The sequence below is a fragment of the Panthera uncia genome, chromosome B1 (assembly GCF_023721935.1).
Source record: "Panthera uncia isolate 11264 chromosome B1, Puncia_PCG_1.0, whole genome shotgun sequence".
NCBI lineage: Eukaryota > Metazoa > Chordata > Mammalia > Carnivora > Felidae > Panthera > Panthera uncia.
Genome location: NC_064811.1, coordinates 38,226,102 through 38,243,279, shown reverse-complemented (window position 1 = coordinate 38,243,279; position 17,178 = coordinate 38,226,102).

The following is a 17,178-nucleotide window of genomic DNA, read 5'->3' as shown; positions in this document are numbered from 1 at the left end:
TTCCTATGTCGTCTTTTCACAGGAGACCTCTGACTACCCTTTTTAAAGTTGCAACCTTTTTAAAATTGCAACTTAGATTGGTCTTTGTCCTGTTTCCTTGCTTTATCTTTCTCCATAGCAATTACCATCATCTGACATAAGATATATTTTGTTTACTGTCTTTGTGCAAAACTCCATAAAAGCATAGTTTGGAAACTGGGTTTTTCATGACTTTATCCCTATAACAGGGCCTGATAGATTAGACATTCAGTAATTATTGGTTGAATTTATGAATATTAGCCTGAAAACAATGAATTTGTTTACTGCTCTGGGTTTGCAATGATTATTGGAGGGTGTATTGGTTATCTATTGCTATTTTATAAATTATCCTAAAACTCAGTGACTTAAAACAACGAACATTTATTATCTCATAGTTTCTGTGTGTCAAGAATCTCAGTATGACTTAGCTGGATGTCTCTGGCTCAGGTTCTCTCACTTCTGTAATCAGAGTGTCAGGGCTATAATCATTTCGAGGCATAACTAGGGGAGGATCTATATCCAAACACATATGGCTGCTTACTGGCCTTTGGCCCTGGCTGAATGTCTCAGGCTCTGAGTCTGGAGTTCTCTCTTGTCCAGCAAGAGAGCGGACGCAGAATTGAATACGAGAGAGGCTAATGTCCCGGAGGAGACAAGAGCCCCAAACAGGGGTTTCATCTCTGTACTTATTGAGCTCACAAGATATTACCCACGTGGTAAATGTGAAGGAAACAAGATCTTATACATGTGAACATGGAGAAAACAATCAATCAGACAGTAATCATTAACTTGTGTAAGAAGCAGAGGGTCTGGAAGCAAGTGGTGTTTTTGATCAAACTACAATAGTATAATTTCCTGCAGGTTATATAACAAGTTACTCGTGATCCCATTATGATATCTCGCTAGCTAACCTCTGGGGCTTTCGCCCTGTGCTGGCGGCTTTCCACCCTAAGCTTTTTTCTAACCCATTTATGTAAGTAGAACCTATTTCTGCACTGCTGATTATTGGCTGGAGACATCGTTTCCTTTTGTGTGGGTCTTTCCGTAGGGCAGCTTACAGTGTAACAGAGTAAGAGAGACAGAAGCCCTGTTCTTTTGTAACCTAATCTTGCAAGTGACATTCCATAACCTCTATCATACTTTTTGTTCACTAGAAGTGAGACACTAAATCAAGGCTATAAAAAAATGGGAGAGGATTATGCAAGGGCATGATTACCTCAAGGCAGGGATCTTTGGGGGCTGCATACTATAGTTGACAATGGAGACCATCTCCTCCTGGATGACTAACCTCAAGATAAATATATTGTTTCTGAAGTTCAAGTATACGTTAATACTATTATTCTGTAGACAAAGGACATTATGTGTTCCTTCCCAGTTTTACTATATGAGAATTCCTCTAGGGTCCTTCCTAGGTGTAGAATTGGTAGTTCTTAGGGAATGCTTTTTTAGCTTTATCAGTATTGCTGGATTATTTCCCGAAGTGGATAAATAGTTTACAATCTCACCAGTAATGTATACAGCTTCCTTTTGTTAATCCAAACTCACTCTTAAGACTTATCATACATTATAATTTTCACTGCTTTGCTGAGTGTAAAATAGTAGCTCATATCTTAATTTGCATTTCCCTAATCTAATTATTGATGAGGTCCAACATTGTGTGTGCGTGTGTGTGTTGTGTATGTTGTATGTGTGACTTTTCTGTTTCTTTTTCCATTTTTCTTTTTTTATATAATTAAAAAAATTGTTAATGTTTATTTGTTCTTGAGAGAGAAATAAACAGACCATAAGCAGGGGAGGGGCAGAGCAAGAGAGGGACACAGAATCTGAAGCAGGCTCCAGGCTCTAGGCTCTGAGCTGTCAGCACAGAGCCCGACGTGGGGCTCGAACTCACAAGCTATGAAATCATGACCTGAGCTGAAGTCAGGTGCTTAACTGACTGAGCCACCCAGGTGCCCCTCTTTCTCCATTTTTCTATTTAGTTGTTTGTCTTGATCACTTTGTAGAGGTTTTTAAATAAATTCTCCATACTAATTCTATCAGTCAGGGTTTAATCAGAGAGACCGAACCAGTGTAAGTCATATAGAATATCAGATTAATTATGGGAATTAGAACTGATGCAATGGTGAGAGCTAGTGGAGGCTATTGCCTCGCCATTTGATAATAAGTTCTCAGTAAAGGAGGGAAGCTTGATGTGAAGTAGGGGAGAGCAAAAGCCAACTGAAATTGAAAAGTGATGCATTGGAATCATGACTGTGAACTAGAACCTGGGCACATTTGTCACTGCCTGTAACTAAGATGATGCGGATGACTTCTGGGAGAAGTCAGTGCCCTTCATTGTGTCAGTGCACATTCACCTGCCCCCGTGCTCAAAAAAGCTGAAAAACTGGTAGAAGTTTAAATAGCTATAGGCCCTGGGGCTGTTCCTTATCAGTAAAGCAAGCCAGAAGATCAGCAATGGCATACACAACTTGCACAGTGCTCGGTGTTTTATGCCAGCCTTCCAAGGACAAAATGCTTGCTATTTTATGTCTCCCATCCTTATATATCTCTCCCTTGTGGTTAACCCTAACCTGAAACCGCAGAGGGAAGGAATTCTGGAGAAAGTAGTTGAAGCCTAGCCAAGTTGACACTTAAAAAGGCCACAGTAGTCTGCCCCTTGTCCATTTGACGTAAGTGCACATCTTTCCCAACCATATCTATATTTCAAGTAAAGACAACAAAAATAATGCTTTTACCTAACATGATGCAACTTTCCCTTATAAAACCAATACACTAGTCCTGTCTCTAAAAGAGGATATGAAGTCCCTCTACCTATGGCAGGGTGACGCTGTCAACTTCCAGTTTAATGGAACCATTACTGTGATCCCTAGTAGAAGCCTAAGACTTCTAGACCAGCAAAACCCAAAGTTATGGAAGTGAATATTTTTCTAGTAGATCACTAGAGGTAATTGTGGAGGACCCTCTCATCTCCACCTCTTGATTCCCAGTCCTGAAATTCCCAGCTCTGGGAAAATAGCACCATATATTGGTTATTTAGAGCATGGGAGACATTACGTCAGCCTGGCAAGGCAGTATTATCCAGCTGTTGCTATAATGAGTACTTCAAAAGGTGGGTGCAGCATTCTATCTATCAGTGATGGGAAACATAGTAAGATCAGTGAATTCCATAAGCATGAATTCACTTATGTATTTAATTTTCTATAAAGTAAGTTTCTTGGTCAGAATCAGTGCTTTGAACCAAGGTACTAAATAAGGCATTTAGCAAGTTCATGGATGATGATGGCATTCACAGAAAAGTTGCAGGGAAAGAAGGTAAATCTACATTGTCAGCTAAGTGTCCGCTAAAGTGGTAATAAATCGCTGCCTTTTCCATGATTGAAGTGGCCCAATGAAGTCAACCTTGCACTGATGGCTAACTGATTCCCTCCCCTCCCCCTAACTTCAGCACCCAAGGAATGGTGCTAAATCTAGGTGCAGGGGTGGCCTGTCTGTTGGTAGATTGGGTGTACTCACTGGTTCCTGTAGCCATACTAGTCTTGATAAGTGTAAGTCCACATTGGGAGGCCACACATAGTCATCTCTGCTGTCATGGTCACTTTGTGTCAGAACCATTGAGAAGGCATATGGTGGCTGAGAAAGTAATAGCCGTAAAATGTGTCATCTTGTCCATCTGATTATTAAGATAATACTCTGCTGACTATCCTTTCGATGAGTATTTATATGGGAACTGAATATCATTTCACTCTATGCCCGTTTAGAGAAGTCTGTTCACATAATCCACTCCTAAACTTGCTGTCACCAGTTTTCTAAGTGTTCCTTTTAATTCCTGATCAGCCTGTCAAGCCATTAACTGATCTCCGTGACTTAGTACAGAATTGTACCTCTGGTAATTTCTCCTTCCAGGCAAAATGATCAACTGTGTATGCTGCTTAAAGTACTGCCTACCAGGAAGATTTCCAGTCTTCTTCAGTACCAGCTTGGGATTAAACTGTATTGCCAAAGCCCTCCACTTTCGGTTATGGCCAGCTTATTTTGCAGAACCAGATTTGAATTCTTTCTTCCTAGGTCCACTGGTAATAGGAAACTCCACATAGGGCCATCAATTTACACACCTGTATACCCTAAGTTCAGAATGAATGAAACTTTCCCAAACACACAACTTGTAAACAGTGGTGTCAGAAGCCAAACTTCAGACCTGTTCTTTTACTTTCAAGTTAACACTGTTAAGTCTTTTTTTTTCAGGTATACAGGTTGGAAATTTTGGAAAGATTCAAGCTGAAACTAGAGAAGATAGGGAGCAAATAACAGATTGTTGTGAAAACCTTGGGAGTGAAAAAACATTATGAAGAGAGTAGATCAATAAGGAAGTAGAGTTAAGGAATGCATGTGGCATGTAATGAGTATTTTTTAAAATGGCAGTTACTTTCTTTAGCTTCACCCTGAATATTTTATTATTTGAAATGAGGGTTAAAGCCTACCTCTTCAGGTTTATATACGTATATATAAGCCTGTGTGTGTGTGTGTGTGTGTGTGTGTGTGTGTGATGTATGTGTAGAGAGAGTGCATGTGTGTATATTTATATATCTATATCTATATATCTATCTATACATATATATGTATAGATAGATAGATACAGGCATAGACATATACACAAACCTATAGAGAGAATATATACACATACATATCCATGTATATTTTTTAAGAATACGAGTATTTTAAGGAATGTATATATACATATATATACTTAAAAATATTGTGGTATTAAAATTTGTGGCCACTGGTTTCTTATAATACAATTTAGATATTGAATCTTTTACTGCTTCTAACCTTCCTCACTGGTTATTATATTTTGACCATATGTCAAACATTGGAGGCAAGCCATGTTGTTGTTCTCCATGTGCCTTAAAGCAAATTTTGGATGCATTTATAAAATTACAGCCACAACACAGTCCTTACATTGTCTCATGCCCTTCTTGGAAAATTACATTATTATATATTATCATTATAAGGAAAATATTACTTGGCATTTATTGAATACATTTGCTTGCTGTCAGCAGAGTTGGATAACTTTGTTTTGTTACATATTCTCCCTTTATTTGGAAAGACTGAGCTGCCAGGGCTATATTCTGCTATTAGGCTGTAAATAAGCATGAATAAGTGAAGAATGAGTAATTGTTTTATATCTATGTGCTGTTACAGCTGTTAAATTATTGGATTTTTTTCATTTGAAATTATACTAATCCTATAAAGTCTGTAAGCTGGTCATGTATCTTGCTGAATAGATATATGCCCATGATTAGCCATGGATTGGCTAAGTGACATTGAAGTATATAAAATGAAGATGAGGGGCGCCTGGGTGGCTCAGTCGGTTAAGTGTCCAACTCTTGGTTTTGGTTCAGGTTATGATCTCATGGTTCTTGAGTTTGAGCTCCGCATCTGGCTCTGCACTGACAGCACAGAGCCTGCTTGGGATTTCTCTCTCCCTGTCTCTCCACCCCTCCTTGGCTTGTGCCCTCTCTATTTCTCTCTCTCTCTCTCTCTCTCTCTCTCTCCCCCTCCCTCCCTCCCTCCCTCAAAAAATAAATATATAAACATAATTAATTTTTTTTTTTTTAATGAAGATGAAATAGAGTTCACATCTCTCTGTTTTGGTGTACTGCTCCATTAGGAATTTCACTGACTTCCGAAGAAAAGACAACCTTGATCTTATCCCAAGTGGTGATGGTGTGTTGATAAATACATGCTGTGGATGCATGCCAATTATTGAGAGGATTGGTAAGTAAGAGTCAGGCTGGAGAATAGGGCTAAAGGGGTGATATGTTTGATCAGTCTAATTATATGCACCACTTAACAGGATTTGAATATGAGGTCCACTGCTTCTTAGTTCTTGCTTCATAACACAACCTTACAGATAATAATAATGACAGGTATCTAAAAAAACTGCTAAATTCTGGTTTCAGTTATAAGCCATGAATAAAGAGCTATCTCTGTGTCAGTTTTCCCCTGCTCCTTAACTGATTTAGCAGATGCAGTGTTCTGTCTTTAAAGATGTGATGCAAGAAAAGTGAACTAGATCGCAAGCCAGCTATTAGTACCCATTGTTAAAACATTGAAACAATGAATTCAGCCCTTTTAAGAGAAGTTTCAGCTAATTTTGGAAGTTGTTTAAGTATTATGATAGTCCCTCATTTGTTACCAGTATAGAAAAGTGCATGGATGGACAACATGCATCTTCAAAGCTTTCATGTTTTTTGGTAACAGCAGTTGCTTTCCTGGAAGGGGATGACATTAATTTGAGCAGTATCTCTTATTTTCCAATAACCTTTTACATGACAAAAAAATCTGCAAGTTCATTTTCTTCCCCTATCTGGAAACCATAGAAACCAATGTGAAATTATAGCTAAGAAGTTCGTCACTGGGCTATCTCAAGCTGATCTCCATGGAAACATTTCACATTTTCTTGAAATGAAAGATCTTCCAATCAGGCACACAACCATAACTGATGGCTGTCTGACAAATATAACAACAACAACAAAGAAGTAGACAGATATTTTATTAGCTAACACATGCAGGAGAGTTTTAAGACCACTTCAAAAATGAGAACATTTAAATCGTAAGCATGATGCCAACTACAGAAATAAACATACAGTTTTGAAAACAACGTTCTGTCACTCTTTTTAAATGGTATCCTTTCTAGATTTTTGCATTAAAGGCAACTTCCGAAAATAGTGTGGACTTTGAATTCAGAAAGATCTATATTCAGAATCTAGTTCTGCCCCTTAGCTATCTGGCTCATTACTCCCATTTTCTTATTGTAAAGTTGAGGGAAATCATGCCTGGTTTAGATTATTTGCAGATTAAATTGAGTTAAGTTAAATTCTTATTAATAAGCAATCATAAATTTTTATCTGGTAAAATGAATAAATAAATAAGTGATGGAGGTATCAAGCAGGTAGAGGATTTCAAGCCTCTAATAAATGGTTAAGTGATAGTACTGTTCTAGGTGGCATACTAAATACGAATGCTGCATTCTCTAATGTCAACAATTCTGTTAGTTAATCTTGGTAATACAAAGGCTGTTCCCAGTTCAGATCTTGGATAATTTCCAAAAGTTCATTTTTGAGATTGTTGCTTGGAACTCAGGTCACATGAACAGGGTGGGTGGAGGAGGGGCTTCATCCCTCCTGTTGTAGGAATGACCTCTGAAACAGGCCCGTAACATAAAAATATTATTTTCAAAATCTCTTAAATTATAAAATTCTAAATCTTAAATTACATAATCAAAATTAATGACAAAATATAGTTTATAATAAAGTTCAGTATTCACTTAATATAGTTTTCTGTCAATATATAGAGTGTATACTGTAGTACACATTTACCAGGACACGTACATGACTAATGGAATGGTGCAGTAGGCCGACACAGAATGTGAGGACATTCCCTTTTCCTTTTGTGAGAGCAAAGTGAAAACGAGAAACCACTCAGGAGCATGGAGAGCTACTGAGCAGAACAGTAGATGGAATGTTCTGTGCTGTATACATTTGTTTACCTTCTATTTGTCTCTGTCATCTGTATGTTTTAGTCTCTTAGTTTCTCCCGACTCTTCTCTCTGTTTGCCTTCCCTCAGTTCCTGTCCTTCTTTTTCTCCAAGCCTAATGTAATTGAACGTGTTTAAGTTAAACACACACACACACACACATACACACACACACACATACACGTATATATCATATATATACATATATATATCATATATATACACATATATATATACACACATATATATACATGTATATCTATGATATGACTCTATATTGCCATCAGAACAATATTAAAATTAAGTACTTGCTAAATGAGGGCTATATGACAGATTTCTATGGGGGTAATCAGAGTTTGATTTTTTTAAAAACTAGAGAAAGTAATAGGAACCTGCATATTTTGTGGGTTAAGTCAGGTATTAGGAGTACTTTAAGCATACATAATTGCATTGATTATAGAATCTCTCAAACTGTTTTTAAGGAAGTAACTAAAGATTAATAAGCTATATGATTTACCTCAAGTGTGTTAAAGAACTATATTGTAAACTTTTGCTTACCTTATGCTAAGATAGGCTTGCAGTTAAGTCACAATTTGAAGTACATTTTGTTTAGCCAATTGACCTTGTACTCTCAATGAAACACATTCAAATGCTTCTATGTATGAGGGACATGTACTAGGAAAAAACTTGGATGCACTCCAATTTCTGTCTTTTTGCTATATACCTACCTCCCTACCTATTAAATAATTTATGAACTTGAGTTTTTAAACTGTTATTACTGTAGTATTCAAGACATTGCATTATTATTTTTTTAACGTTTGTTTATTTTGAGAGAGAGAGTCCCAAGCAGGCCCCTCACTGTCAGTACAGAGTCCAACATGGGGCTTGAACTCAATGAACAATGAGATATGACCTGAGCCAAAACCAAGAGTCAGACACTTAACCGACTGAGGCACCCAGGCGTCCCAACATTGCATTATTATTACATCACTCAACGTTATGAGAATGGTGGTTAAAGTAATATACTACCCTACCAAAATCTGCTTACCTTGTAAGATCTCTGAATTGTGGTACCAGGAAAACTTTTGCAATTCTGGTAACTTTATAAATTACTCCCAAAGAATCCTGAATAAGGAATTGAAGCTATTAGCCCCAATGAAATAGGATAAGACTTTGACCATGCACTCATTTCAAAAATGTTACTCATAAATTGTTTTTAAGTAAACCACCCACTTCATATGTGTGAAAATTCAATTTTCAACTTATTTTTGCAGTATTTTTTATCTGAAATACAGATAAATTTGAGCTGTGCCTGTTATTTTCCTAATGTAACAACATAAAAAAAAATAAACATTGTTGTACTTCATCTTGATGGAACAAACTGGATTGGAGGTTGGCCAGTTAAAGAATCTAACCAACTAAACATACATTTGTTAAATGTTACACAACTTCAAAGTGGTCATTTCTTCAATTATAACCTAAGAAATGAGGAAATTTAGGATGATTGCTTATGTAAAATGAAGCAATACTATTAATAACACCTAAAAGGAAGTTTCCAGGACAATTAGGAGAAGAGGAATTTTATATTCTTCACAACTAATGTATGGCATACAGTTTTTAAGTAGGTTGCTTGGTCTTTACTTATGTGTTACATGTTTATATAGTCATTTAAGTAATACAGTGTTGGTACAGATTGAGTGTTTGTGTCCCTTCAGAATTCATGTTGAAATTTAATCCCCAGTGTGATGGTATCTGGAAGCAGGACCTTTGGAAGGTGATTAAGTCATAATGGTGAAGTCCTCATAAATGGAATATGTGTCCTAATAAAAGAGATCCCAGAGGACTCACTCACCCTTTCCACCATGTGAGGACACAGCAAGAAAATGGCCACCTATGAACCAGGATGTGGGCTCTCACTAGATGCCAAATCTGCTGGCATCCTGATCTTGAACTTTCTGGCCCCCAGAACTGTGAGAAATAGCCACTCAGTTATGGTATTCTGTTGTTACAGCAGCTCAAATGTAATAAGATAAATATTTTATACTATTTATTCAAACTTAATAACTTATTGTCTTGTGTTATAAATCTTTGGATGCAAGATCATCAATTAGTCTGTGGAATATAATTAATTAGAATTTTAAGTAGTTGTAGGGAAGAGAGTGGCAAAATAATAGAAAGCATCTTTTATGAATTACTCCCAAATGTGTGCCACATTTTATTTGCATTAGAACTATTTTGTAAAGCTTCTTGTCACTGAGCCATTCTCTCTTCAGAGCTACAGACTTGGTAAGTTTGACTGTGGTTAGTTACATACAGTAAGGCAAGCTAAAGAAAGAGATCTAAAATGCAGTCTCAAGAAAATAGAAGTTGATTTCTCTCTGATTTAGTAGTTCAGGGTAGGCAAACAGTCCAGGGCAATAGGTTTCATCCCATAGCAATAACTTCCATAAAATAGTAGCCACAGGAGACACAAGGACAAATAGGAGACATCAATAACAGGAAGGAGAAATACACATTTCTCAAGCCAAAACAAGTTCCTCCTCCTCTCCAAAATAGGATGGTTATAGAAACAGTAAGGTTGTCTGTGTGTGTGTGTGTGTGTGTGTGTGTGTGTGTGTGTGTGTGTGTGATTGAAATAACATAAATAGCATAACCAGATTGCAATTAAAACCAGAAGCATTCCAAAGTTACAAAAGTACCTTCCACCTGGGATTTTAAAAATAATAAACAAGTTGTATTAGGGTTATCCAGAAAAGCATATCTCATAGATTATTTTTTATGTATCTATATATCTATGTGTCTCCCTTCCTCCTTCCTTCCTCCTTCCTTCCTTCCTTCCTTCCTTCCTTCCTTCCTTCCTTCCTTCCTTCCTCCTTCCTCCCTCCCTCCTTCCTTCCCTTTCTTCCTTCCTTCCTTTCTTCCTTTCTCCATTCCTTCCTTTCTTCCTCCCTCTCTTCCTTCCTTCCTTCCTTCCTTCCTTCCTTCCTTCCTTCCTTCCTTCCTCTGTCTCTGTCTCTGCCTCTCTCTCTGCAGAGAGAGAGGGAAGGAGAGATATATTACAAAGAATAGGTTGGCATTTATGGAGGCTCACAAGTCTCAGGATCTGAAAAGTGAGTTGACATACTGGAGACCCAAGAGAGCTGATGTGTAATTTCAATCTAAGTCTGATATGGAAGTCAGTAGTCTCAAGGCCCAAGAAGAGCAGATGTTTCAGTCTTAATTCAAGGGCCAGAGAAGACTAATAACCCATATCAAACGATCACAAAGAGGAATTCCCTTTTTATTTGCAAAAGGATTAACTTTTTAATTCTTTTCAGGCATTCAACTGATCGGATGAGGCTCACCCACATTAGGGAGAGCAATCTGCTTTGCTTGGTCTACCACTTCAAATGTTTATCTCATCCTAAACATCCGTACAGACACACCCAGAATAATGACTGACCAAATATCTGGGCACTTTCTGGCCCAGTGAAGTTGACACACAAAATCAGCTGTCACACAACTCTTGGGGTCAAAGAGGAAACCAAAACTTCAGATGTTCTTGAAAATAAAGTTCTATGAGAACACAACATATCAGAATTGATGAAACACAGCTAAATTAGGTACTAGAGGAAAATTTGTAGGTTAAATACTTACAACAATAAAAATGAAAAGGGAATTAAACACCTAACTGCTTAGTAAAAGAAACTTTATGAAGAACTATATAAACCAAACAAAGCAGAAGAATTAAACCAGCTCCAAAATTGAAATGTATAACAAAACATTATTAAGAATAGTGAACTCATTTATTTGAAATTATCATGGGGCGCCTGGGTGGCTCAGTCAGTTAAGCGGCCGACTTCGGCTCAGGTCATGATCTCGCGGTCCGTGAGTTCGAGCCCCACGTCGGGCTCTGTGCTGACAGCTCAGAGCCTGGAGCCTGTTTCAGATTCTGTGTCTCCCTCTCTCTGACCCTCCCCTGTTCATGCTCTGTCTCTCCGTCTCAAAAATAAATAAAACGTTAAAAAAAAATGAAATTATCATAATAAAAAACTAATAGTTAACCATATTAATTTTTTAAAAAGTGTAGGGAAAAACATGAATACATAAATTTAGAAATTTTATATATATGGGAAGTATGTCATTAGTCTGCATACCTCTCCTCTATGCAAATATATATGAAAATCCAGATAAGATGAATAATTTTGTAGCAAAATAGAATTTATCAAAATAAAAATTTATCCTTTAATCCTAAAAGATAGTCTAAACAGATCAATTATCATGAAATAAATAGGGAAAGTAAGAGATTACTCCAATAATAATAATAATAATAATAAAGACTTTGAATGGATCGAGATGAGAATTTTGCCACACTCTGAAGATAAGAAAGTCTTCAGTCTATTTACACTATTCTAGAACAGAGAAAAGAAGGAAAAATACAAATTCATATCCGGAATGAAATGGGTGAATTATTAACCCTAAACATAAAAGATTGTACCGAAAATAAAATTACAATCCAATCTCATATCAACATGGAATATGTGATGCTAGGAATGCAATGTGCAATGATAGTTAAATATTAACAAACACATTTATATAATCTGTTGTATTAATAGAGCTAAAGAGATAAATCATAATGCTCATATTCAGGTATTTAAGAGTATTTGAAATTTATTGTCCTTAAAGACAAAAATCTGATTTGTGCATGCACGTACACACACACACACACACACACACACACACACACACATGCACGCACCATTGCCCTAAAGTCGGTATCTTACCCAATGGGAAAACATTAGAAGCTTTCTGATTAATGTCAGACGTAAGGCAAATATATTTTGTCTTTCTATTACTATTTAGCATTTTTATTAGAGCTATTACTTATAAAAGCAGTCAAACACAAAGGCATAAGAATTAGAAAGTAAGAATTCTATTAGAAAGTAAAGATAGAATGTGGAAAATCAAAAAAATTGATGGGGAAACTTAAACAGGAGAATTCCAGGGTGATATCAGATTATAAAATCATGAAATCAATATTTAAAAAGATGCTATGAATGAGACAATTCCATTTACAAAAGAAAAATCATAGCATACCTGTATATAAATTTATCTCCAACAAATGTGTGTGTCTATATAAACAAATGAAAGCACATACCATATTCTTAGACAATGTTTTATAGAATTCATTCTTCCGTGCAATAATTTATAACATTAAAGCTTTTCCAAGAAAATATTAATAAGCTAGTTTTCTTTGGAGCTTGGCAAGTTAATTATGAAAGTCATTTAACAGAGCAAATAATAATCAGGACATAGATTCCAGAAGTAGTGACTAACTCTATTAAAACATTTTCCAGAGTTTCCATTTCTTAATCACTATGCTATGTGTACAAATGGAAACCAGGCCCGTATAATAGAATAGGTAAGCCATAAATCGATCTTACTGCATATGGAAATTTAGTAGACAATAAAAGCAGCATTTAAACATTGAGGAGAAAATGAACACTTAATATGTAGTGTTGGGATACCTAGTTAACCATAAAGAAAATAGATAAAATTATATGTATTTCTGACACTGTAGACAAGATAAATTCTAACAGAAAATGAAACTAGAAAGCAAGAAGGAAACATGGGGGAATTCATTTATAACATGACAGGAAAATTTTCTAAATAGGAGTCGAAATCTAGATGCACTAAGAAAAAATACTGATATATTACATTTAACCGTATTAAGAAATAACTTTCCATTGCAAAAAATCCAAAAAGCAAAGTAAGAAACACAGTGACTAATAGGAAAAAGGTTTGAAAATTGCATCAGTTCAAAGAGTTATTACCTCTAATATATAAAAGCCTTCTGAAGGCAGAGAGATAAAACACAAATGGGCAATGTACAGATATGAACAGATAGGTCACAGAAAAAGAAATGCAAGTAGCTCTTTATTACATGAAAATGTCCACGACTTTCCATAATAAGAGAAATGTGCTAATTAAAGCTGAACTACTGTTTCTCACCAATCAGATTGGCAAAGGATCCCCAAGTGTAACTATATTATGATGAGACTGAAGGAAAACCAGCACTGTCGAACCTTTCTGTTGGGAATACAAAACGGTAAATCTCCCTGGAGGAGAATTTGGCAATATTCTACATTATTCTTTGACCCAGCAATCTCATCTCTAGGTATCTCAAAATGCACCAGCAAATCTATGAAAAAGTATGTGTCCAATGCTGTTAGTGGCAATTCTTCTATAAGAGCAGAAGACTGTAAACAACCAGTTGTTACACTCTTGTGTCTCCATTTCAAAACCTGCCCCTGCCCGTGTATAATTGACTAGATGCCCGTGTATAATTGACTAGATTTGCAGTCTGGGCCTCCACTAACCACATTTCTGTTCATGCGCTGGCTTCAGTAAGTCTCTGCCTGATGGGGGTGCTGCTGCCAAGGCTGGATCTTGGAAGGGAAAATTAAGGATGCTTAGCCTCCCTGTTTTGCCTCACTTGCTCTGAGTGTCACAACAGCAGCACTTCTTCACTCCAACAAGAATTTGTTCCCCACTGACTTAAATACTGCCTTTATCATGTATTCAATGCTTTTGTCTGGAGCTTGACATGTTGATTATACAATACATTTAGAAGAACAAACAATATCCAAGAAAACCTGAGCTTTTCAATAAGTACTGTTGGACTAACTAGTTAAACCACAGGAAAAGTAGATGAAACTGATTCCATTTCTGGCACTATTCATAGGATTGATTCCAAATTGTTCTGGGATGTCAATATGTAAAAAATGAAATGATACAACTCGAAGAAAATCATATAGGTAGTAACTATAGGGAGCAACAACCACCTACGACCGGGAAAACAGGGAAAAAGTTGCAATTATTAGATCTTGGAAGCATGAAGAAGCAATCAACAGAACTGAGACCTCGACCTCGACCTCGGAAGAAGGGGCACTGTTTGGCTGGGGGTCCTGCAGACCTGGTATACAGACCTCCAATGAGGGGCGACCAGCAGGCTTGTGCTAGAAGGTACGTGTGATAACATATGTATCTCTCTGTAAGGATCAGCAAAACTCTAAGACGGAATCAACGGCTCCCTTCAAAGAATATTAGGAAACCAACTTATTGCAAAAATTGGAATATATAAAGAAAAGAAGCTAGCATTCATCCTGCTTCTTCCAAATGAATTCTAACAAAGGATAAACGGTGAGAAGTTTCTTTTCATATTATTCTAGGTAATAAAGAATAAAATGAGAATTAGAATATTGCCATTCAAATGGTAGAACAGATCTAAGCAATGATAATTAGTGACTGCGTGCATAACACAAAAAAGAGAAAATCAAACATATATGCCTACTGGTGAAAGTACAAAAACCGCCTATGAATGACTCTTGCCAAAAAAAAAGCGAAGTTAGATATAAATTTAACTATCAATGCACAGGAAATAAAGAGGAACATTTTGGGCAGCACCATGGGGCTGCAGTAAGCAAAATTGAGGCTGGAAACCCTTGGACAAATATCCCATTTCCTCTGCAAGTGGCAAAGAAAGAAAAGGAGTGGATGAGAACTCACGTATAAAACTTGAGACAAAAGTACTGTAACGTATGGACCTTCCTCGGGCCTGGATTCAAAGAAACAAAAAATATAGGAGACAATAGGGAAGGAACTTGAACCCTAACTGGGCTTTGTTGATTTTGCAGAATTGCTTTAGATGTGATGATAATATTGGGGTTATGTTAAAAATAAAAGAATGCTCATATTTTCAAGCTATCCCAGAGACATTTGTAAATAAAATACTGCCTAGAGTTTCCTTCAAAATAATCCACTGCATATGTTGAAGGTGGATGCATAAATGAAACAACAATGTCTATTTGTCAAAAACTATTAAAACTTAGAATTACATGCATGAGAGTTCATTTTCTTATTACCTCTATTTTTGTATTATATCTTTTTTGAAATTTGCTACAATAAAAATACATATATTTAGTATATTATTTTTTGTATATTTTGTTAATAGTAATAATGACAATGTACCTTTTATTTGAGTACTACAATGTTTTGGTACCCATAAATGCACTTTAAATGCATTATGTCTTTAAATCTCCCCTCAAAACAGGTAATCTTTGTTATTATTCCCATTTGTTTGATTTCAAAGCCTTTACTCTTTCCACTATTTACCTCTGTGCCATTCTATCTAGTTAGTGGTAGAAGGTGATAAAAATTTCAGTGGCAAATTTGCCAGTGAATAAGCTTTTAATATTATTATTAAATAATTATTAATTTATAATGGTTAATGTTTATTATTATAATGTCCAGGTACTGTTCTAAGGGTTTTATGTGTATTTATTTGATATTCTTTTTAAAATTTTTTTTTCTAATTTTTATTTATTTTTGAGAGAGTGTAAATGGGGGAAGGGCAGAGAGAGAGGGAGACACAGAATCTAAAGCAGGCTCAGAGGTGTCAGCACAGTGCCTGACGTAGGGCTCAAACTCATGGACCGTGAGATTATGACCTGAGTCAAAGTCAGATGCTTAACGACTGAGCCACCCAGGCTCCCCTATTTACTTGATATTTTTAACCACCCTATGAAGTAGGACGTTTCTTAGCTAAATGCATTTTTTTTTTTTATTCTTGGAAAACTTGCATGATGTGAGAGTCACCTATCCAGAATCTATTTAAGTCATTTCTCTTGTTAGACATATAAATTCTTCCTTTGCTGCTGGTATTAGAAATGATACTATTTTAAACAGCCTTATACACAAATTTTGAGTCTTCACCTTAGGTATTTTTAAGTAGAGTAACTTTTTGAATTGTATTTATTTACTTTGAGAGAGAGAGAGAGAGAGCGTGAGCCAGTGGAGGGGTGGAGGGAAAGAGGGAGAGAGAGAATCCCAAGCAATCCCCAAAATCCCAAGCTGACGGCACAGAGCCCGATGAGGGGCTTGAAATCATGAAACGTGAGATCCTGACCTGAGCCAAAATCAAGAGTCAGACACTTAACCAGCTGAGCCACCCAGGTGCCCCAATTTTTAAGTGGAGTCTTACAAGAGAAATTAACTAGGTATAACCATTCTTAAACTTTGATATATATTATCCAAAATGCTGTTTAGAAAAATCTTGCCAGCTTCCACCAGTTGTACCAGTTAGCATTATATGGAGTTCAGTATACTTTACTCCTTCTTAGTAATCAGATCTTTAAGAAGCAAAATTGAAAACAGAGGTGAAGGACGCCTGGCTAGTTCAGTCAGTAGAGCATGAGACTCTTGATCTGGGGGTTTTAAGTTCAAGCCCCACGTTGGCTGTAGAGATTATTTAAAAATAAAAAATTATTTAAGGAGTACCTGGGTGGCTCAGTCTGTTAAGCATCTGACTCTTGATTTCAGCTCAGGTCGTGGTCTCACGATTGGTAAGATCGAGTCCCACATCCAACCTGCTTGGGATTCACTCTTTCCCTCTTTCTGTGCCCCTCCCCAGCTTGAGCTGTCTCTCACTTTCTTTCATTTTCTCAAAATAAGTACATAAACTTAAAAAAAAAAAAAAAGATCTTTGAAACAAGAAAACTGAGAAAAAAATGCCAAGTAATTTGAATATTAATCTTCATTTCTTTGATTATAGTATGTGATGTTTTCAAATGAGATCGTGTTAC